We start from the raw sequence: 25119 nt of genomic DNA on the forward strand, positions 1-25119 counted from the left end.
TTGTTTACTTTATTACTGTGTTTTTTTATAATCTGGTTTTGGGGCTTTTTGTTGTTGTTGTTTGACAGCAACTTTGTCAAAGTACTGGAGGAAAACTGTAGAACAGTACTCAAGCTTTTAAATCTCCCTTTTTTTTTAAGAGACCATTATATATTAAAATAGAATCCCTTTTTTTTTCTGATTTAGGTTTTATTTCATCATCATAAACTGAACTCTACAATCCAGCTAGACCTGGGGCTAAGGAACCATGGAGCCTGCAGAACTGCCCCAAGAGCACAGAGATTCTGGGGTATTTCGATCAGGTGGGGGTGAAGGGGTGCTCTCCCAAGCTACAGAAGGAATGGTCTTGTAATTAAGATAAAACACAAGTCGGATTTATTAGATCTGTCCACAGTCAGCAATGGTGATCTTCTTGCTGGTCTTGCCATTCCTGGACCCAGAGTGCTCCATGGCCTCCACGATGTTCATGCCTTCTTTGACCTTGCCGAACACCACATGCTTGCCATCCAACCACTCGGTCTTGGCAGTGCAGATGAAGAACTGGGAACCGTTCGTGTTGGGTCCAGCGTTGGCCATGGACAGGATGCCAGGACCCATGTGCTTCAGGATGAAATTCTCATCATCAAACTTCTCCCCATAGATGGACTTGCCTCCAGTGCTGTTATGGCGTGTGATGTCCCCTCCCCCCCGCCCTCTGGCACATAAATCCCGGAATAATCCTGTGAAAGCAGGAACCTTTATAACCAAATCCTTTCTCCCCAGTGCTCAGGGCACCGAAGTTCCCTTAAAAACCAGTCACCTAATACCAATTTCAAATTCTGAGAATTGGATTCTAATTGTCTTGGGTTAGGTCATCATTTCTTGTGTAGGCATTTGTGGCTTTGGGGATGGGACCCATTGTACTGACACTACCATTGAAGGTCTAACTCTGTGAATTGATGGGTAGAGACTTAGATTTGATAGAAAAAAGAATGGGATTATTGGCTTGGACTGAGGTCTGCAGGTCATTATTAGTGGAACCCTCGAAAATTATGTTGATTTGTTCTGTATCAGGATCTCCTTTAGACTGTCATTATTCTAATATTATTTCTGATACCTTTTCCTTTATCATTAAGGTTTCACTCAGAGAGAAGTGACTATTTGATTTCTAGCTGAAAAAGCATGTAATTAAATAATACCCTTGGGCTCATTCTATTTTCCTGCCTTATCATGAAATAAGAACGAAAGGTCTCCTGAAGGAGAATTAAAGAAAATGCTGATACATAGCAAATGATCACTTAGTTTTGCCTCCAAAGGCAATCCTCTTTCTACAAAATAAGTTAATATACTGATTTAGAGAACTTTGCAGGGGAAAAAAAAAACTACATAAGCATTATAAATGCTGTCATGTAAGTATTATTTTTCATTGTTTCAAAACAAAGAGAATAGTAGGTGATTTTCCATTGTTTCTGCTTCGTTATCATCAGCAGCAGTGACGTCAGGAGCAGCATCTATGACTTTACTAAAAATGACACAAACTAAACATGTGCTACATTCTTCGGATTATTTCCGAAATTAGGACTTTCTAAAAGAGACTTATTTTAAGCTTCTATTAAAGATATACAATTATTAAAACAGAAAACTTGTGAAAGAAAATAAAAGATTCAAATGTAAGGCAAAAATCTGAAGGTTATGACATTCATATTATACACCAAATACAAACTATTTTAATTTTTGAATTTTATTCTTTCTCATATTCCCTTACCTTTATATGTACTTGAAGGAGATGAACAAAATTGAAGAGAATATTAGTAGTGAATTAACACAAAAATATTGCTTATAAGGACTTGAGTTATAAAAAGGAGATTAAACAAAAAACAGACATAAAATTAAAAGGTACCTTAAGGAAAGACTCAGAAGGAACTCATCAATAAGCATAACAATTTTTATTTGTACAAAGTATCATACACATGGATATTGTGAAAGACATATCGGTTAGTTTTAATTTCTAAGCACATTGAGATATTCAAGGCAATGAAAAACCAAAGTTAAAAAAAAAACAAAACAAAAAACCCCCAAAAAACAAGAGTATATACTTGGAAATATTTGGAAAGTTAAAAGCATTAGAATTAGGTTAAAATTGAGGGTAACGCTGATTGTACTGATCACCCTATAAAATAAATAGACTATTTGTTAATTAATCTCAAGAAATGGTTTAATTTACATATATAAGATAACTACTTATAAATGACATGCTCAGTGAAGTCATGAAACAGATAACTTCCAATTTTAAACAAATTATTTTAAATATCATTTTTTTTAAGATTTATTTATTTATTTTAAAGAGAGAAAGAGAGCATGTTTGCATGCCTGTGTGAGTGGGGGGGGAGGTGGAAGGAAAGAATCTCATGCAGACTCCCCTCTAAGTGTGGAGTCCCCAGGGGTGGAGGGGGTGCTCCATCTCACCACCCAAGAGATCATGACCTGAACCAAAACTAAAAGTCAGATGCTTAACCAACTGAGCCACCCAGGTGCCCTAAAAAATCTGTTTTATAATCAATAGTATCTTTCAATTTAGTTTTTATTAAGATAGTATAACTACCATGATATCACAAAATAAATTATTAAAAAGATAACACATTAACTTAATATTCAGCCAATATTTACTGAATACCTAATGCTTACAAATCAAGTTATAAATCCTGGAAAGCAACCAAAGATTTAAGAAGCATACAACATGTATGAATAACTATGGAATATTAAAATAGTAAAAGTATGCGGTACACAAGGTGCTGTAATTGGTTAGGAGAGTGTATTTGGCTTTCTCCTGCTGGTCATAAGTTGGAAGTGGACCCAAGTATGAGGTAAGGTATCATTTATTGATTTAGGACTGACTGGGATCGATTGCTATACAGTGTGTGGTCTGGGTTCTTAGGTTGGCCAGGCAGGTTGTGGGTCAGTTGTATTTTTATATATGCTCTGGCATTGTCCGTTTGTATATTCAGTCTCTCATTACTAAGGCAATGACATCCTGTCATTATGAAGGTTTTCAGGAAGACTTCTTATAGCTTCTTTTATATCATCATTCTCATATTAACCCTATTTTCTCAAACCTGCAGCATATTTGAAAAAATGGTAGTTATAATAAATGTTCAAAATGACTAACTTTAATGTTATAGTTATTTGTTGTTTAAATGTCTGTATTTTCAGAGACATATATCTGTTTTATGGGGATTTTTAAATTTAAATAAAAAATTTATTTAAAAATATATGTAATATAATAGATTTGGAATTGAATATGTTCAGGTCACTAGGACTTTTAAGAGTCACAAAACATGTAGAGAAAATTGATAGAATCATTAAATGGCTTGCATTCTTTGACCAAAGAAGTGAGAAGAGTCAATGAGAGAGTAGACATTTAATTACTAGAGGACTAGAGCTAAGGTCCATGTTGGACATACCATGTACCCTGAGCTGCCTTCCTCCTCACACTTATGGTAATAAAAGGTAAACAGTAACTAGACTATAGAGTTGGGACCTCTGTGCATTTCTGCAATTCTGAAATTCTAGAGAAGATTTTGGGAAAGTAAGGATAAAGATTAATTGGTAAGGCCATAAGGAAACTGATGAGTTAAGAATGTAGGAATTACCTTGAGTTTTTCTATTCATGAGTGTTTCTGAATTTTGAGAATGTACTCTTCCACATATTCTGGTTAAGTTAATGTAGGTATGATTGCATATATATCTTCTTTCTTGTTTTATTTATTGGCCACTGTACCTAAAAAAAAGAAATCCTTTGAGAAATTGATGAGGCTCATTCTCCTTATTTACTATGTAAGTTGCTCAGGGCCCTGGAACATTTAATTAGGCAATTACTTAGATTGCCCTCTCTATCCTTACTATCATGCAGGTTTCAGTACAAACAGGCCACAGTAATAGAACAGAGTCAATATTTACCGTCAAGTGTCTGTTACATCTACATAGTAGTGAGTACTCCTGTGATAATTTAGCATTGAATATTCTACAGGAATTATGTACTTGTGAGTGGAAACACAACTATCATTCTATATGACACCTGATCCCTGCCCTCTGCTAGGTGATTATTGTGGAAAACTAGACATGTGCACACTTAACTCTCATCAAAGATTAAAAGTATGTAATGTCTAGGGTGCCATAAAGTCATAGAAGTTTTTGCAGCAGACAGCACATGTTTCACTGGAAGTAGAAGAATTCATGGATCAATGCTAGCTCTGTGGAGGGGTTAAGATTGAAATGGAAATTAAGTATAGAATTAATTTACATTTGGGAAAATGTTGGAGAATTCTGGGGGCTGGGGAGGGTTTTTTTTTAGAAGGAATCCACATGATCGAAACATAAAAGCTAGAAACTTTTTTGGCAGGAATTTAGATTTTCCTGGGGTATAATGATAATACACCTGAAGACAGACACAAGATTAAAACATGAATGTTCAGAACTCCTGAAGTGACCTGAGCTTTATAATACTTCTTTGTGTATGAGATTTCAATAATGGCCATCTCTACGTGTCTACGCTTTAACTTGGCTGACCAGCAAGTAAGTGCACAGAAAACCATACCACGGCTAAGACAGCTTAGCTTGCCTGTTCCAAGGAACACATATTTTACTGATTAAATCTAGACTTTTGCTAAAACAAAACTATTGGAAGCGAGTATTTTCTACTTTAGATTTAAAATGAGATGAATAAATTTTATTTTCTATAGTGTAATTTTATAACTTTGATTAATACTGCTTTAAAATGCTGTATTGTTTCTTAATGTAACTGGCAAAAATACAAAAAGGTTCAAATCCTTCATGACCAGACTCTAGGTACTGTCTCATCCCTAAAAAGACAAACAGTGGAAGATACTTCCTGTTGTCATGAAATAGTCGTTTTTGGAAATCTTGTAGTCAAGGTAAAGTTGTCTAGAATTAACTTGTTAGGTTTTCATTGTGGACGAGGCACTTTAATAACCATCATTATGGAAGCAAAATAAAATTACAAATAATGATTGCTTTGGAAATTGCAATTAAGCAGAAACAGCTAATGGGCAGCTTCTATTCAACCTGCAGTTGGTATTTCTCATTTTCTGACAAAATGTTACTGCAAAGAGAATGAAAAGCAAACATTGCGTTTTTACAATTTTATATTTTAAATAGAATAGATGTACCTAAGGTAAGAAGATTACCGAATTTGGTCTGAAGTGCGTTACAAGGGACAAGAATTTTTGAAACTTGGGCATATAAGGCTGTCTAGATTATTAGATTATTCTTGCTTAACATTTCATGTTAAAACTACATTAGTTGACAAAAATGACATTAATGTTTTGACTGAAAATACCAGTGTCTTGTCTTTCATGAGCTCTGAATGGCTTAGCCTCCCTTTGTCGGTCTTTTATATTGTGAAGTCATCCTGCCAACTCTCCGTAGTTAACACATTATGGCTGATATTTCTGTCTGGAAAATACTGACTCTTGGCTTATCTTGCAGGAGAACATCATTTGCCAGTAGTCATGCCTCAGGGTGGATAGAGTACAGCTGAGGGTGTCCGCGGTCCAGGGGATGAAATCTCAGTGATCCACAGAAACCTTGGATAGCTTTATGGACAAGGTCAATCCACCACAGGCTTTCCTCCCCTCTAGCTCTCTCTCTAATCAGGCCTTCCAACCCCCATGATTCTTTCTCCTAACATCTACTCTGGAACTTCTGAGGTAAAAATGAGCTTATTTCATAAATGTTCTTTTGTCTTTTAATCTAAGAATATAGGGAAACTTGCTTTGCTCATACCCAATCAATTCTTCTCCTTTTGCTTTTGTATTTAGTCTGTCAAATTATACTTTGAAACTTGATTATACCTATATTAAAATCCATATAATATTTTTAGAGACAATGAAGGCCCATATATTTTTCCAAATCTGTATGCTTTCATTTTATTGTAGTATAGTATACATAACACAAAATTTACCATTTTGGCCATTTGTAAGCATAGTCCACAATATTTTTAAAGAGTATCTGTGATGAGAGTTCAAGGGAAGTTGAATTATCTTATAATTCCCTATATCACATAGGCCACAGGTATCAAATGAAGAATCTTCAGCAAGTAAGTGGTTCAGTTTTTCAGTAGTTTCCCCCCCCCACTCTGTATACCTTTTTCTTACCATTATCAAAATCTTAAGGCATGTATAGTAGGTGTGAATATTCCACAGTCACCAAATACTCCTTCCTTCTCATATTAGCTTATAGTTGTGAGGTCTTTTAAAGATGGGAATATAGGCTTTCTTTGATTCTGCTTTAGCGGCTGCCTGCTAAACTCCATCTGTGACAGTTGTGTCTTTTCACAAGGGAATGGAGAATGATTTGTTTCAAATTTTGACAACACTCTACCTTCTGGTATCCATGGGAAATTTTGGTAACGCCATAAGATTACTTAGGCAGAATAAAATGATTAACTCTCCTTAGGTTTGGACTTGTTGCATGTTTAATTCTGACATTTACTAGCTGCGTGACATCTGATTTTTTTCTCTGTCTCCATTTACTCATCCACCAAATGAGCAGAATTGTGGTTAATCTCACTTACAAAGAAAATCATTCATCTCTATCAGTCCCCTACTCCTCCTACCAATCATGCCACATTTCTCTGGCTCATTCAGGTTTCTAGAATCTTCTAGATGACTAGTTCTCTTTTTATTTCTCTTATCAAACATCCAACACCTTATCCCTCATCCACATTCTCAACTGCTGACCTTCTTCCTATTTTGCTAAGAAAAAAAAGAAGAAAATTTCAGCAAGCTCCCATCATCACATATACCCCCACTCACCTGTATTTTTGCTCTTGTACTTTGCCTTTTCTCCTCTAAATATTTATGAGCTCTCTGCTCTTAACAGAGGCCACCTGCTTCATTGGTACATCAGATCCATCCCCTCTTCTCTACTCAAGGCTTTCACACCAGATTTCTCCCTTCTTTTTGGTGTAATCATGCATTTATTTCCTCCCCCTCACAAATACACAGGCTGTATTTTTTCCACTTTAATAAAATCTTCTCCTGACCCATTGTCTCTTTCCAGCTACTATCCTGTTCCTTCCCTTCCCTCCCCTCCCCTCCCCTCCCTGCCCCTCCCCTCCCCTCTCTCCACCCCTCCCTGCCCTTCCCCACCAAAATTGTTGTGTCAAAGTCACCAGTAACCTTTGCTCTTCTAAATCCCTTGGTCAGTTTCTTCTTAAAATATGAGCGCTGTGAATTGTGTAAGACTGTTGAATCACAGACCTGTACCTCTGAAACAAATCATACATTATATGTTAAAAAAAAAGGAAGAAGATAGTAGGAAAGGAAAAATGAAGGGGGAGAAATCGGAGGGAGGGGGAGACGAACCATGAGAGACTATGGACCCTGAGAAACAAACTGAGGGTTCTCGAGGGGAGGGGGTGGGGGGATGGGTTAGCCTGGTGATGGGTATTAAAGAGGGCACGTTCTGCATGGAGCACTGGGTGTTATGCACAAACAATGAATCATGGAACACTACATCAAAACTAATGATGTATGGTGATTAACATACATAATAACATTTTAAAAAAATATATTCACTAGAATTCTTAATTCAGCCTTTTCTAGTTTTTTCTCCTACTCCCCTGGCTACCTTTGGTGACTGTTTTGCTGATTCTGCTTTATCTTCCTATGCCAACCCATGGACTTCCTCCCTTTTCCATATATAAACAATCTCTTTGGTTCTCACCCAGTCTCATGGTTCACTGAGTATCATCTGTTTACAAACAACTCCCAGATTTACGTCTTCAGCCTTGGTCTCCCCCTGAAATCCAGGCTTATGTCTGCAGCTGCTTACTTGATATTACACTTGGCTGTTTAATTGGCACCTCATACATAATACTTCAAAACATAAACTTCTTAGAGTCTCAGGGCAGTCTTTCCCATCTCAGCAAATTTTAACTTCTTCTTTCCAGGTGCTCAGGCTAAACTTTTCAACTCCCCTCCTTCCCGCACATCTGATATTCAAACCCGCAGCAAAATCCTATTGACTCTGCCTTTCATCCAGTGGGAGACCACTTCTCAACATCCTCTGCATCCCCACAGTCGTAAAGCCACTGGTCCAAACCATCATCAACCCTGAAATGAGTTATCACAATAGCTTCCTGTCTGATCTCCCTGTTTCCCTTCTCCAGTCATTCTCTTCATGGAGCCACAGTGTTTCTCAGTGAGCATATGTCCCTCTTCTTTTGAAGTCACTTCAAAGCCTTTTTCTCTCAGTGAAAGCCAAAGTTGTTAAAAATATCACAAATATTTTGGGATCTGATAGCTCTTTCCCATTCTTTCTTCATCATCTGACACACTTACTCTTCATCATCTGGCACTTCCTCACCTTCGGCTACACTGTTGTTCAAGATACTCCCAAACAAACCAGGAATCCTTCCCCCAAAAGATTTCCCATTTGTTGTTCCTTAGATTTGGGATGGTCTTTTCCAGATATTGCATTACTCAATCTCTCATCTACTTTAGATTTTTATTAAAATATCATCTTCTAGCACTGGGTGTTATATGCAAACAATGAATCATGAAACACTACATCAAAAACTAATGATGTAATGTATGGTGACTGACATAACATAATAAAATAAAATGAAAAAAAAAAGAAAAAAATACTAGCTATAGCAAGGATTCAAAATTTAAAAATCTCAAAAAAAAATCATGTTCTAACTAAGGGAGACCTGGTTTGACTATCCAATCTATCTCTCTATTTCCTTTCTCTGCTTTCTAAAAATAACATCTACAAATGACATTTTGCATTTTAATAAGTTGTTATGTTTATTTTCTGACTCTTCCTTCTCCCCAGCGCCACGAGAACATAACGTCCACAAGGGTGGAAACTTTATGCTTCTTTAAAAAAATGTTACTGAAATTGTGGAAATTTAAAAGTATCTGGGACATAGTTGTTATAGACAGATATTATTTGAATTATTACCTATCTTAAGCGGTTGTTGAAAAATTAGAGGAGGTAATGTACATAATCCCTGAGGACATTTGGTACATAATAGAACTTCAGCACATGCTTTCTGTTATCAAGGAGATGCCTTGAAACCTCAGAGATGTAATCATTCTTTAGGATATGAAGGTGGTCCATGAAAGAAGAAGGTATATTAATCTCTGTCTTCGAACATAAGGGACATTTGATTGGGAGGGTCAATAGTAGACTGCAGATCTTTCTGTTTTCCTAAGCAGAAAGTAATTTTAATTAAACTTAGGAGACTATGTCACTGAATTGCATATTTAGATGTTTTTCTAGAATAATTACTTTTCTGTATTTCCATTAAATTAAACATTGTAGTATAGAAGTATATGCCATTTCATTCTGGTTTTACAATAGTAAATACAAATTTTGTAACATAAGTTTAATGTTACTAAATTATTTCCAGTCTTTATTATACAAAATCACTGATTACAGTGACAGATATTTGCAGTCAAAAATGCTCTACAATTAATGAAATGTTTAAAGTTTTCAGTTTAAAAGAAAAAGCGGATAGTGTCTAATTTTCAAACAATGCTTTTTATAAAGATTATTTGAGGCAGTTATGTACCAGGTTTTGTATATATTTAATTTTATAATGAGAAGTCAGGTAAAACTTTATTGCTCTATTTTTTAACAAAAGATTTTATTTATTTGAGAGAGAGAGAGAGAGCATGAGCGTGGGGGGAGGCAGAAGGAGAAGTAGACTCCCCACTGATCAGGGAGCCCAACACAGGGCTTGATCCCAGAACCCTGGGATCATGACCTGAGCCGAAGGCAGATGCTTAACTGACTGAGCCACCCAGGTGCCCCTTTATTTCTCTATTTTAAGAATAAATACTCCAGATCGTTGTATCACTTAATGGTGACAAAAACTGAAATGTGATGGATAGCAACTTACCACTTGCTAGGAGGGAGAGCAACTTATCTCTAAGTAAGGGATATCTTATTAAGATGAAATAAGGAAAGGGGCGCCTGGGTGGCTCAGTTGGTTAAGTGACTGCCTTTGGCTCAGGTCATGATTCTGGAGTCCCAGGATCAAGTCCCGCATCCGGCTCTCTGCTCAGCAAGGAGGCTGCTTCTCCCTCTAACCCTCCCCCCTCTCATATACTCTCTCTCTCATTCTCACTCTCTCAAAATAAATAAAATCTTTGGAAAAAAAAAAGAAAGAAGGAAAATAAAAATTCTTTGGATGTTTCCAAATTGTTCTTGCAAATTAACATGTTTAATATAGAGGAATTATAGTTTGCTTCTAAAAGTTTTTCACTTAGCAATTTTATGAAGTGTTGTTGCAATCAAAAATGAAATCACACTTAAATTTATAAAAAAATTTGGGGCACCTGGGTGGCTCAGTCATTAAGTGTCTGCCTTCGGCTCAGGTAATGGTCTCAGGGTCCTGGGATCGAGCCCCACATTGAGCTCCCTGCTCAGCGGGAAACCTGCTTCTCCCTCTCCCACTCCCCCTAATAGAAGTTTTATTATGTACCTCTCACTGTGTGTCTCTCTCTGTCAAATAAATAAAATCTTTAAAAAAAAACATAAGAAATTAAATATATATATTTTTTATTTTTATTTGTCAGAGAGAGAGAGAAATAGCTAGAATGAGCACAAGCAGGGGAAATGGCAGGCAGAACAGGTAAAGCGAGAAGCAGGCTCCCTGCCAAGCAAGAAGCTGGTACAGGACTCAATCCTGGGACCCTGGGATCATGAGCCAAGCCAAAGGCGGACGATTAACCAACTGAGCTACCGAGGCGTCCCAAAATTAAATATATTTTTAAAATGTATTTTCTTTAAAATTATTTTGATGGGGATTGTCTGGGTGGCTCAGTCGGTTAAGCCTCTGACTCTCAGGTCGTGATCTCAGGGTCATGAGATCGAGCCCCATGTTGGGCTCCATGCTAGTTGTGGAGCCTGCTTAAGATTCTCTATCTCTCCCTCTCCCTTTGCCCTTCCCCCACCCTGCTCATTCTCTCTCCCTCTCTAAAAATAAATTAATTAATTAATTAAAATAAAATAAAATGATTTTGATGGGATTGTGAGTCAGCTCCTGTAAGTATATTCAGGTTAGAAACATATGCCTCAATCCTCACAGCATCTAATTTGAGATCTGGTACATTCCAAATGCTCCAAATTTATTTGATGTAGTTTATTGAAGTTTTTTGAAAAGTCTCTTCTATAATATGGTCAAAATATATTTCTCATACATTGTAATATATGTATGTTTTCCTTATTCTTCCTATTCTCTTTATAAAAAAATGAAGACTGAAAAATTATTTTAGGATAAATATTTGCAGATAGGGAAATTTAATAATTTATTTATTGAACTGCTATCTTTGGGTAGCCTAAATGCTAACTAAATAACAAGCTATGTGCCTCCTCAGAAATGTTTATAAGTTAAAAAGATATGAGGCTTCTGAAAGTGCAGAAAAGGAACAAATAAATGTTTTTATTATGCAACAGATTTATAAAGAAAAGTCTTAGAGGCTTCAAACTGAAACATGCAGTCTCTAAAGGTAATGAGTAAGAGCTGTGGGGAGAAATGTCTTCATACTGTGTCTACAGTATAGTTATAGCATTTTCTGCATTGTATTGCCACAGTATCCTAGCTAGAAATCAGCCAAAATAGCTTTTCCAGGAGTTTCTTTTTCATGTCTTTTTGTTAAAGCATAATTACATTTCCCAAATAGGGGATTACTTAGTCAGGGTCATCCTGGCACTTTTATGTATGTAGGAAAGGAAGGGCATGGTGACTTGCTGACACATCATATCTGTAATATTCAAGTAAGAGCAGGTATAGTAGTAACTCTGGAGAACAAAGTGAGGGTTACCAGTGTGGAGGTGGTTGTGGGGGTTAGGTAAAATAGGTGATGGGGATTAAGGAGAGCACTTGAGAAGAGCACCAGGTGTTGTGTGGAAGTTTTGAATCACTAAATTCTAATCACCTGAAGTGCTGAATCACCTGAAACTAATATTACACTGTATGCTGACTAACTGGAATTTAAATAAAGACTTAAAAAAAAAAAACCTACACTGTAAAAAAAAAAAAAAGAATAGGTGCAGTGGTTCTATTTATAAACTTTAACAGAATTAGACACTTTACAAAGAAATTCAAATTACAAAAATAATACAAAATTGTAAACATATGTAAATATAATTTTAACCATCTTAACAAGAAATCTAGCCAGTACTAAAAAAATCTGTGCACCAAGAATGCACCAGTCACATGCACTTATACATTGAATTTTACCAAACCTCAAAGAAATGACATGCCCTATCTTATACCATTTCTTTCCTGACATAATAGAGGGGAAAACCTCCCACATCATTTTTAATGTGAATTGCAGTCTCCAAAAATGTCTTCACAAAATGATTTCTTATTAAAATATAAGCATACTTAATTTATCTATCTGTAAATAAAATAATACATTGTGACCAAGTAAGTTTTATATCAAAAAAGCATGGATGTTTAAATATTAAGGAAATTATTCATACACATATGAATATTAACAGAATGTTACTTTCTGTTCATGTTAAAAACATTTACTATGTGCAAGCAGTTTTTTTTTGTAACTAAAATGTCTATCTAAAACCTCTAGTAATTTTTATTTAATGTTGAAACATTAGAATTATTTTCATGAGGATTAAAAAATTGGGATTGAGACAAGAATGCTAATTACCAGAGCTTCTATTCAATACTTTATTGCTAATTCTAGTCAACATAATACAACAAGAAAACAATGTAATAAAGGATAGAAAGTAAAAAAAATTATTTGCAAAAGATCAAATTATGTATCAATAAAACCGATGTCTACATAGAAACTACAATTAATGAAATTCTAAAAGTGTGCACATGCTGAAAAATCACTATAAAAATTGTCAGTTTTGTTTTCTACGAGCACACAATAAAGGAATAAATACAGAGATAAATGAAACAAACAAAAGTTTAAAAATCTGAATGGCTTAAAAGTACTATCCTGTAAAGGAAATAAAGTAAAATATTAATAAGAACACCCCATAATAGTTTAGGTTTGTATATCTCAGTTATTCTATTTTCATATATACACTTAAAAAACCTAGGGATGCTTTCACCAGTATAGGAAGACATAGATGAGGCTATTAATTTATTATAGACAAATAAATGTGTAGTGAAATTATAAAATGTGGATGAGGAAGAAATTCATCAGTTGAACAATAGTGGTTACTTCTGGGGTGGAAGAGAGAATGGAATTAGGTAGTAAAACAAAGGATCACAGAAGAGTTAAGCAACATGATCACTGAGATTTATGGATATGTACCAAATTTCTATAGTGATAACAGAAGATACATCACCTTTTCAAATGCATATCAACATTTAAAAAATGATATTGAGAGAGAAAATAATAATTTTCATGAAATAGAAATACATCATTCTCTCATCACAGAGCAGTAAAACTGGAAATCATCAATAAAACAAAAGATAATAAAAAACTCAAAAGTCCTTCCACCAGAAAATTGAAGGAAAACTTTTATTCGAAAATCACTTGGGTGAGAAGAGAAATACAAACCTAAAAACTGCAAGCATATAGTTGTAATATTCATTCTTTTAAACCTGTAAGAGACAGCGTTGTTTTGAGTCATAGGCAATAATAAAAAGCTCTTTAAGCTATTTTAAAGGGCTTGAGGGGCGCCTGGGTGGCTCAGTCAGTTAAGCGTCTGACTTCAACTCTGATCATGATCCTGGGGTCCTGGGATGGAGCCCCACATTGGGCTCCCAGCTCAGCAGGGAGTCTGCTTCTCCCTCTCCCTCCCACCAGAGAGCTGGTGCTCTCTCTCTCTCTCTCAAATGAATAAATGAAATCTTAAAAAAAAAATAAGAAAAATAAAAGGCTAGAGAAGTCTTTTTTTTTTTTTAAGATTATTTATTTATTTAATCATGAGAGACAGAGAGAGAGAGAGAGAGAGAGAGGCAGAGGGAGAAGCAGGCTCCCAAGGAGCAGGGAGCCTGATGTGGGACTCGATCCCAGGACCCTGGGATCATGACCTGAGCCGAAGGCAGATGCTTAACCATCTGAGCCACCCAGGCGCCCTAGAGAAGTCTTAATACCAGGTTGAATAGTAATACTACTGTAAGTCCATGTCACTTTCACATATAAATTTAAATATCCAAAATGAAATATTAAAATCATAAAATATTTGTGCTTTGGAAATATTAGGGCCATGGAGTATTTAATAAAGGAATGGAAATTTATTTCAATAATAAAAAATACATTAATTTAATTAACTGCATAAATGGGTAATAGAAGAAAAATCTCATGACCAAGTTAAGAAATACCCCCCAGATACCTTTTATAAAATTCAACACCTATTCCTCAAGGAAGCAAGTACTAAATACATAAAACAATATAGTAGTCATTTCTGTTACTGTTTAAAATGTACAGGGCGCCTGGGTGGCTCAGTTGGTTAAGCGACTGCCTTCGGCTCAGGTCATGATCCTGAAGTCCCGGGATCGAGTCCCACATCGGGCTCCCTGCTGAGCAGGGAGTCTGCTTCTCCCTCTGACCCTCTTCCCTCTCGTGCTCTCTGTCTCTCATTCTCTCTCTCTCAAATAAATAAATAAAATCTTTAAAAAAAAATAAATAAATAAAATGTACAGGACACTGAAGCCAGTTTGATAAAATTAGGTTCTAATCTATATAAAGAGGAGACAAAATTTCCATTTTTAGAGACTGTGATTAAAACCCCAAATCTCACTGTGCTTATTCTTTCAGGATTATCTTCTTGCAACTCTCCCTTAGCAGACAAACTATGAAGTATACCTATATGTAATACATGCATGTAAATAGATGTGTGTGTCTTTACATGTGCACTCTTGTAAATATATGCTATATATCCATCTACCAATATTTTAGTAACTTTATTTTCTGGCACACACATACACAAAAGCTGTTCCAGACTTTTATTCTTCAAACTCTAGCTGTAGAATCAGCAATTCTTTGTCTGTTTTGATATGTGAATTAGTAACATAAATATGGAAACTAGTATAGAAACTAGTAATATGGGTCCAGAAGTGAAAACTGTGCACAGAGGAATACAGACAATGTCATCTTCACCCTTCTATCTTTTCAACCCTCTTGCCACCCACTCTTTGTAAGTAATCAATACCATTAGTATTTGATTTACTTTCTCTATCTTTATTTTGGCAAAGAAAAGAATAAATACATTTATATTTTTGCCACATTTTTATTAAATGAAAAAATGACTCATTATAGATATTCTTTTGTATTTTGCTTCTTTCAGTTAAAAATATATCCTGGATATCACTTCTTGTCCATTCATAGAGATCATCATCATTTTTTGTAGCTACATAATGCTTCATCATGCAGAAGTACTGTCTGTTTAATCACTCTCCTATCAATGGAGATAGTGTTTTATTTTTTTTCTTTTCTGTTTTTAATTACAGCTAATATTGCATGAATAAGTATGCAAATGTGTGTTTTCAAGTTGTTGTTTGATGTATCTCCAGCCTAAATTCATAGAAGTGAGTTTGCTGGGTCAGAAATTAATGCTAATGTACTTTTGTTAGATGTTGACAAATTCTTCCCTAGTTTGAAGTATAGACGATACCTGTTTATCCCAATTCATGCTCAGAATATGTTGTCCTTTATATTTTTAATTTTTAATAGGTATTTTAATTTTTTTAGCAATCTGAGAAATTGAAGGTGAAAAATTGAATCATAGTGTAGTTTAATTTACATTTCTCTAATTACACATTATAGTACTAGCTTTTTGTTATTCATTTTGTTTTGTAAAAGGCATACCAGCTTCTTTCTTGGACCCCTGCTTTGTTCAGTCAATGAGACTCCAACTAGCATGCTATAAAAACACTCAAGCTGTCTTTTGGAGAGTCCTCAAGAACAACTGAAGTCTCCCATCAATAGCTAATTCTAACTTCCAAACCTGTGGGAGTTAGTCACTGCGGAATCAAATCATCCGGCCCCATTTCAGCCTTGAGATAACTTGCAGCCCTGGCTGGTATCTGAATACTACCTCATGAAAGACTCAAGTCAGAAATGCCCAGCCATGTTCTCCTAGTGGTGGTTCCAGGTTCCAGTTTCTGTTTGTCTGAAACTGTCTTTCATTTGTCAGTATCTCTGAAGGCTATTTCCCACAGGAAATAAAATACTATGTTTGCAGTTATTTTAGCATTTAGAAGATGGAAATTCATTATTTCTCGTGTGAATACAATGCTTTGTTACTTGTTCTTTTAAATGTGAATTGCAGGTTTTTGTTGTTGTTGTTGTTACTTTTAAGCCTTTTGTTTTCATTTTCTTCTTAAACACTTTCATTATGATGCTAAATGTGGTTTTCTCAGATTCATCCTGTTGGGTTTTGTAGAACTTCTAAAATCTTTCTAAATAATTTCTTTTGCCATTTTTTTCAGTTTTATCAGCTTTTTATCCACTGTCTCTCCTAATAGACTTTGCCCTATTATTCTGCTCCTTTCTTTCTGGATTATATATTTTTATTTATGACCACTATAGTGCTTATTCTGTTTTATGTATTTTCATACTAAATTTGTCTCTTTTCTTCAATTAGCATCTTTTCTACTAATCTATCATTCTGTTCAAATATTATCTCTTCAGTTGTGTCTAATTTGTTCTTTTTTTAAAAAAAATTTTATTTATTTATTTTAAAGAGAAAGACAGCAGGTGGAGGGGCAGATAGAAAGGGAGAGGCAGAAGATCTCTAGCAGACTCCTGTTGAGGCCCTAGCCTGACATGGGGCTTGATCCCATGGCCCTGAGATCATCACCTAAACCAAAACTAAGAGTCAGAGAGGCTTAACCAACTGAGCTGCCCAGGAGCCCCTCTAATGTGCTCTTAAGTTCATTTGCTGAATTTATAATTTCATCTACTAGATATTTCAGTTTTAGAAGGTCCACTTCATTTCTTTTGTAAGTTTCAATTTATTGCTGAAATTTTGCATCATTTATATTTTTGACCTTGTTATTAATGGTTAAAGACAGTATTTGAAAATACTGGTATCTGGATTGTCTAGGAGATTTTTCTATTTTTTTGGTGTTTCTTTTGGTCTTATTTTCTGGTATGATTGTAATTTTGCTTAATGTAGATATTTTATGTGAGATTCTGAATAATGTCATCTTCCTGCCAAAGTTGTATGTTTTGGTTCTGGAAATATTTAGAGAAGGGGTAGGTGATCTGAATCACTATTGAATTGAGGTGATTCTAAGGAGTTTTTCATTTTTATTTTGATTGGTTGATTTCCATAGTGCTCTTCCTTTAATGTGTCTCCCTTCAGAGTCTGTCCTAAAGCCCTACTGTTTTTCTAGGGATCCTATGCCTTATATGCAAAAGGATCTCCATAATAATCTGCCAAAAGCCCTCTTTGACTTCTGAGACTCTTACCTTCTACTTTATACTTAATTATCAGCCTTTTTTAATTGCTGCGCTCAAATAAAAACACATTGTAGGGAAAATGTACAAAACGTAAGACTCCATTTGACTTTTTGTTTTCTCTAAGATGTTATAACCTCAATTCATAAATGTCCTAAACACCATCATTTTTCTCTTCAGCTCTGACCACATAAAACCCTTATAATTTTTACTCTCTCAGTTACAGCTGAGCTCTTCATATCTTTACCTTTGCCACTTATGATATGGTAAATATCTCTGGGGAAAACTAGTAAAAAAATTGAGATTCACCTCACTTTGTTCCTCCCTTATCACTGGGATATCAACTCCTAATTCCATTTAAATAAGAATTGGTCCTACAAAATACTCTTATATAGCCAGAAGTGAAAGTTTTCTTTGCTGCCTTATTTGTAAGATTCACAGCATTAAACTGTACTTATAATTTTCTCCTTGATATTGTCAATTTGTATATTAGTTTGTTTTATGGGTTTTTTCTAACTTTTAAAAATTATATTTAAATATTGGTGAGGGAGGTCTTAACATCTGACCTCATTTACATTTTTTTAAGATCTTATTTATCTATTTGACAGAGAGCAAGCGAGAGAGGGAACACAAACAGGGGGAGTGGGAGAGGGAGAGGCAGGCTTTCTGCTGAGCAGGGATGCGGGGCTTGATCCCAGGACCCCGGGATCATGACCTGAGATGAAGGCAGACGTTTAAGGACTGAGCCACCCAGGTGCCCCTTCTTTCTACATTATTTACCAATAGTTCTTTATCAAGATGTCACCTTTTTTTTTTTTTTTAAGGATTTCACCTTTCAAATCATTCTGGATCAGTGTCATTGTCCATTTCCTTTCATTGTAAACCTAGTTAGTGATTTTCTTTTTTTCTGTTGAGGCACATTGAAAAGTTTTATTTTTCTTACTTGTACTTGGATATTTGTGTTGTTGTTTTTGTATTGTTAAAAATTTTTTAGGGATATAATTGTCCTAAATGCAATGAGCTAATCACTATTTTATAAAATAGAAAATATATATATGTATATGTTAGTGTACCTTTTAATGCACTACCTAGTGATTATGCTGGGTGTTGATATGCCATTATTTATAAAGATTCAATCAGATGGAAGTAGCACTACATGAGTGTCAGGAGTTTTATGGTTCTTACTGACTTTATAGTCTTGTCCACATTGATATTTCTGAAACTCAATTTATACGCATCTCTGAAATTATTTTAAAGAGAGACATATGATTTTTTAATAGTGACTGCATAGTTGAAAATTTGAGTTCTGCATTAGAACAAACCAGAATTTGTGAGATGCCATTATCTTTATACATACTTCTTTCTAAATATATAGACTGAAAATAAAATGTAAGAAAGTAAAAAAATAGCAGTAGAAACTGCAAATTTCCCAACCTTAAAACAACAAAATAACTGCAGTTTATCTGCATGATTATTTTCCCAGCCTTCTTAAATAATGAATTTGGTGGGGGTTGTATAAACATCGCTATCTATTCTTTTATAATTGCATAGTGCTTAAGCTTTTGCTTGTCTGCAGATTTGTTCACGGGACTACTTAGTCTTATTCAACTAGAAGAGAAGTAACTTCCTTTCTGTTAGACTCTAATGGACACCATTTGGCAAGTGTTTTTTTTCAACAACCTTTACCTTATTCCTGAAAGAATCCGCATTCTCTAGGCAGACGAAAGACGGTAAATCAACTGTAGTGTTAATCAATAAAAGTAATCAGCCTCTGAAGCAAAACCTATCTATTGTAATATGTAACAACTAGCTCTTGGGTGGACTTTAAAACACAGCTTAAAGAGTGAACAGAGTTCTGCTACACTATTTTTTCCACTTTATTCCAAGTGACATTAGAATTTTAGATGAGACTAGGGTTTAAACAGATTGTTTGAGAGTATGTGCACTATGAGTATGAAAAGAATATGGAAAAGAACGAAAGAAGCAATGGAAATTGTGAAAAAATATTCTCTGCAGTGTGATGTAATGAAAGAACATAAGCTCTAGGGTATGATTCCAAATATGACTTTGCATGTGAAATAAAAATCTATTTTTGTGGCTTATGTGCCATCCAAGGGTTTTATCTAATTTCCAGATCATTTTCTTTTGTGTAATTTCTCATCCTGTAAGCAACTGTCGATTTGGCGATAGAATTCTTTTTCCATTTGAAAATTTATTTGCTTGAATTATTTGCACTTTATGCTTCATTGACGTCAGTCTTCAAATTGGTTGATTACATAATGTACTTAGAAAAATTAGAATAAGAGTTTAACATTGAAGCAATTAATTAAAGAAAATTAAAGAAATGGTTAAATTAAAGAAATTGTTAAAAAATTTACTAAATAAAATTTAAAATAGGTATGTTTTGAGGATGGCTGGAGGAGAAGAAATGAAAATCAGAAATAGGAACGACTATATTGAACCCATGTAATAAAGAATGAAGGAAAGTTTATTTAGGACATACATTATTATTTTTTTAAAGATTTTATTTATTTTTATTTGAGAGAAAGAGAGTGAGACAGAGAGAGAGAGAGCCTGGGGCAGGGAAGGGGCAGAGAGACAAGCAGACTCCCCACTGAGCAAGGAGCCTGATCCAGGGCTTGATCCCAGGACTTGGGGATCATGACCTGAGCCAAAGGCAGATGCTTAACCAACTGAGCCACCCATGCACCCAGGACATACATTATTTTTATCAGTTATTTAAAACATTTTATCATTAAAAGAAATATAATTACTTTAACCACTGATGAAGTGAACTTCTCTAATGCTAAATACAAAAATTTTAATGAGAAATTATTTATAAACTTTAAAGTCTATGATAAATGATAAGTACATAAAATTATCAAAATTTCTAGTGACATTCACTTTATAAAAATATCATTAATATACAGAGATTTCTAAACGTTAAATCCTTAATATTACTAAGACAGAATGGAATAATAAAAATGTGACAAAAACAACGAATACTATTGTTTATAACAGGTATATATTTTTGAAATGTAGTCTCTCTATTGCAAGTCTGTAAGTAGTCTTCTTATATTTGAAAAACAAAACATAAAACTTTAGGGTATATTTAGCACTGTTTTTACATCTGAGCTTTACTTGAAATATCTGTAACCCATAGGGAGCAAGACACGTTTCAGACTAAAAGACTCATATGAGCAACAGTCTGTTTGGGGAATAGGGAGATGTAAAGTACAAAAACTTTTGCTGTGATGATCCCTTTATATTACTGGCTGCTGAAACAGTAGGTGGAGAGAAGCACTGGGAGTAGCAAAATGCTCGGGTAGATCCATGGGGTTGGTTCAGACACATGAAAACCAAGATGTTACTTCTTACCTGTTGGGACCTTGTTACCAGAGTCATTAAGGACTTATGCTAGAATTAAGCACTAAACAATATTAGCTCCAAACAGCATGGAAACTGGAGTATCAGGGAAAAATTGTATATTGTGATTTGTCAGATTAAGACCTGATGATGGCTAAAGTTCAGGGGTAATACTGTGGAATTGCTTTTCAGTTATATAATATTCCTCAAGTAAGGATTTTTAGTTACTTATTTTTGTAATCAAAGGATATATGTAAGATCTGATGATCTATATGTATAGATAACCATACTCAATGTCTAATGGTTGATAGGTATGCTCTATTCCATCTTCCCAAGAGATTCATTTTTTTAAAGAATTTATTTGTTTGAGAGAGAGCCAGAAAGAGAGTGTATGTTTGGGTTGGAGCAGAGGGAGAGAAGCTTCAAGCACACTCCTCACAGAACAGGGAGTCTGAGGTGGGGCTCAATCTCACAACCCTGCGATCATGACCTGAGATGAAACCAAGAGTCAGTTGCTTAACTGACTGAGCCACCCAGGTGCCCCAACAAGAGATTCATTTATTGGTGTTTGTCAGTTATATATGATATCCTCCAGGCTTCTAGACAAATGGTCTGTAAACATGTCCTTCCAGAGAGACCAAAGGTCATCAAGAAATTATTTACAAGTCAGATTTTTTTTTCAAGATTTTATTTATTTGACAGAGAGATACACAGCGAGAGAGGGAACACAAGCAGGGGGAGTGGGAGAGGGAGAAGCAGGCCTCCCACTGAGCAGGGAGCCTGATGCAGGGCTCGATCATGACCTGAGCCGAAGGCAGACACTTAACGACTGAGCCACCCAGGCGCCCCTACAAGTCAGGTTTTTAAGTGTTTGTTTAATCATCTTATGGTTCTCAAAAACAAGCTCTTTTAAAGCATGCTATTTCACTCCTTAATATGATATAAGACCTCATTTGAAATAAGGCTAATGGAGTTTAATTCTCCATCTCTAATAAAGTGATTGTAAACTTTCACTTACCAACATCACTTCAGCTTCTTCTGGCAATCCCCGAGGTTAAGAAACGAGCCCAGATAATAAGTCAAATCACAAATTATTTTCCTTACTACAATTCTCTCTTTTCACACATTTAACCATGTAGAAGCACTGCGAATCATTCATTTATGTTGGTGAAGAATGGTTTCTAATACCCCGAAACAGGCGGAATCTTTGACCAGTTTTCACTGTCACTTTCTATCTGTGCCACCTGGAACCTGTGAGTCAGTAGCTGCTTTCAACATCGAATGGACAATCAGCATCCAAGGTCACAGGGCAATAAGTTTAATTATAGGACTTAAGCTTCTGTCATGAGACCAGTAATTTTGTCTTGGTTGTTAAACTCTACAGAAATAACCTGTCTTTTCTGTTCTGGCAAGCGAGTTTGTTATTTACTGTCTCAACTTACATAACTGACCGACGAACCCTAGGGGTTTCTTCCAAGTCTATAATACAGGTGTTAACAACCAATGCTTTAAACCTCTGCCTTGAGTACAAAGTGACCGTAAATGACAATAAATCTTAGTGTGTGTGATAGGACCGATTATAGTGTCAAAGCACAGTCTTCTAAGGCTGTATCCTGTCATGTATTTAAAAATCAAAGCTCTCAAAACTCCAAAGTATAAGATGAAACTTAAGAAAGGTCTAGATTATATAAATCTCCCTGAAACTTGTGAAAATAATTTAGTTGTTTAATTATGTCCTTTTTTTTTTTTTTTTTTGCATTAGCAATGCAAGCAGCTTTAAGGGAAACTGAAATTTGCTAAGTGGAGTTTAATTCTGCATCTCTACTAAAGGGATTGTAAACACTTAACAATATCACTTCAGCTTCTTCTGGCAATCCCCAAGGTTAAGAAATTCTGTTAGAAATGCCTTCCCAAGCAAATTTCTAAGCTGAATAGCATGCTATCCATATTCTTTTTGCACAATAGTATTTAATTTCTATACTTTTCATTCTTTCATACATAGCTGGAGTAGCTCCAACATGAATTACATGTAAAAACGAAGACGCACTAGAAAGGAAAACTGGTTGTAGTATTCTTTTTATGTGATTTATAATAATCTATTTTTTATTCAAGCAGTTTAAGTACAATTAAAATTAAATACATTAAATACATAAAATTAAATACATAAGTACATTAAAAATAAAATTGAACAATTACTAGAAATTGAAGTTAAAATTCCTTCTAAATAATTTTGTTTTAATATGTTAACTGTTAATTAAATGGATTAGAATTAGCATATTCAGCAAATGATGAAGATTATTTTTAAGACAGTGGATTGACCACTGTGGCAGGCAGCCTTCTCTTCTGTTTCTAAGCAATAAAAGCACTCAGTAGCCCAAATTTCATGAGGCATCTCTGAAAAAAGGCAAGTGGATTGGATAATATTGAAGAAGTTAACCAAATTTTTAACATTTATAGGGAGGTATACTGGGGGAAAAAAATGACTGTTTTCACAGACATTCAAAAACTAGAAGTGATATCTTCCAGAAAGATAACTGTTTCCTAAGAATGCTGTAACAAATTACCCTCGTCTGGGAGCATCTAAACTACAGAAATTTATCCTTCTGTAGTTCTGGATGTCAGAAGTCCACAAACATGGTATTGGCAGCTCTGTAGTCCCCGCGAAGGCTCTAGGAGAGAATCTGTTTTTTTCCACTCCCCAGCTTCTTGTGGCTGTCAGCTTTCCTTGGCCTTCTTTGGCATTCACGTCTCTATCAGATTCTGCCTCTTCACATTCCCTTCTCCTCCGGGTGTCTCTCTTCTCTTCTGTCACCGCCTGTCTCCTAATGGATTGAGTGCCCACTTGGATAATTTGGAATGCTATCCCCATTTCAAACATAATTGCATCTTTAAACCTCTTCTTTCCAAATATGATAATATGCACAGAGTCCAGGGATTAGGATTTGGATATATCTTTTGGAGGCAAGATTTATTATACTAGAATTATTTCTGGTAATACTGTGTTAGGATTATTTATACAAAATAATAATCTTCCCCCACTGTTCACATCTCCTCAGCATAAGGATTTAACAGTAGAAAGTTGTTCTTTCAGTCATGAGCAGAAATTTCAGATTTGTGCTTAGGAGGGATGAGGACATATGCATAGGTTTTGTTATATCTGCTAGGCATGAGGAGATCAAGATTCTAAATGATCAAACACTAAACATAATTTTCAAAAATAAACTCACAGTCATTGGAGAGGTAAGTTTGACTATACCATTTTCAGCTGTATATCCCATATTTCACCCTGCCACATACACACATACACTACCCTCAGTAATAATTAATAAAGGAAAACTGTTGTGAATCAGTATCTACAAACAGATTAAAGCATATGAAAAATGTACTCATCTGAGACTTACCAAAATTTTAGAATAGTGGACAGCATGAGAAAGTAATATAATAAAAGTAACCAAGAAACCAGTTCATACCCAAGAACAAAGATTTAATAGAGAAAATGACATTAGAAGAAACATTATCAATGAGCTCAACAAAATGTAAGATGCAATCTCCACCACTAATAATTATAAAACCTTGGTTTAAAAATTGAAAACAGCGGGGCGCCTGGGTGGCTCAGTCGTTAAGCGTCTGCCTTCGGCTCAGGTCATGATCCCAGGGTCCTGGGATGGAGCCCCACATCTGGCTACCTGCTCAGCAGGGAGTCTGCTTCTCCCTCTCCCACTCCCCCTGCTTGTGTTCCCTCTCTCGCTGTCTCTCTCTCTGTCAAATAAATAAATAAAATCTTTTAAAAAAAAAATTGAAAACAGCTCTTGAAAGTTGCCAGGAAACACCAAAGAGAGCCAGAAATTAAGAGGCTAAGATCTCTGAGAACAGGACACTGAAAAAACCTCCAGATTCATCAATGAAATTGTTTTAGAAAATCTGATTATTTGCTGACTCCTGAAAAATATTTAGAATTTGAGAGAAAGTAGTAACCTAGGTCCTGCTGAGTTCTTAGTGAGTTAGAACGTAATTATACACAGTTCAGCACTACCATGCTGCCAGGACACGAGACATAATCATGAAGAAAAAAACAATTATAAAAACCATGCATGAACCTAATATTTTATAAACAATAATACACATAAGGCATTGGGCCAGCCCCTAAAGGGCAAGTGCAGGGAGTGAGAAGCAGACAAAGCAGAAAGCAGCTGTTTTGTGGCTGAAAATTTAATCAGAAAAGTCTGCAATTTTGAGGGTACTGTTTACACACTCTATTGGTTCTTTTCTCTGGAGAATTCTAATATAATATTCAACTCTTCTTAGCCTGGTGTTGGGGGGACAATGTACTTTGTCTTTCTGATTTAGCCTG

The 25119-nt window shown here is 35.3% G+C and overlaps 1 pseudogene; it reads right to left on the reverse strand.

Moving 5' to 3' along the window:
* Window positions 1–378: 378 nt before the first annotated feature.
* LOC113928531 lies at window positions 379–23637 on the reverse strand (annotated as a pseudogene).
* Window positions 23638–25119: the final 1482 nt, after the last annotated feature.

The sequence above is a fragment of the Zalophus californianus genome, chromosome 5 (genome assembly GCF_009762305.2).
Source record: "Zalophus californianus isolate mZalCal1 chromosome 5, mZalCal1.pri.v2, whole genome shotgun sequence".
Taxonomy (NCBI): Eukaryota; Metazoa; Chordata; class Mammalia; order Carnivora; family Otariidae; genus Zalophus; species Zalophus californianus.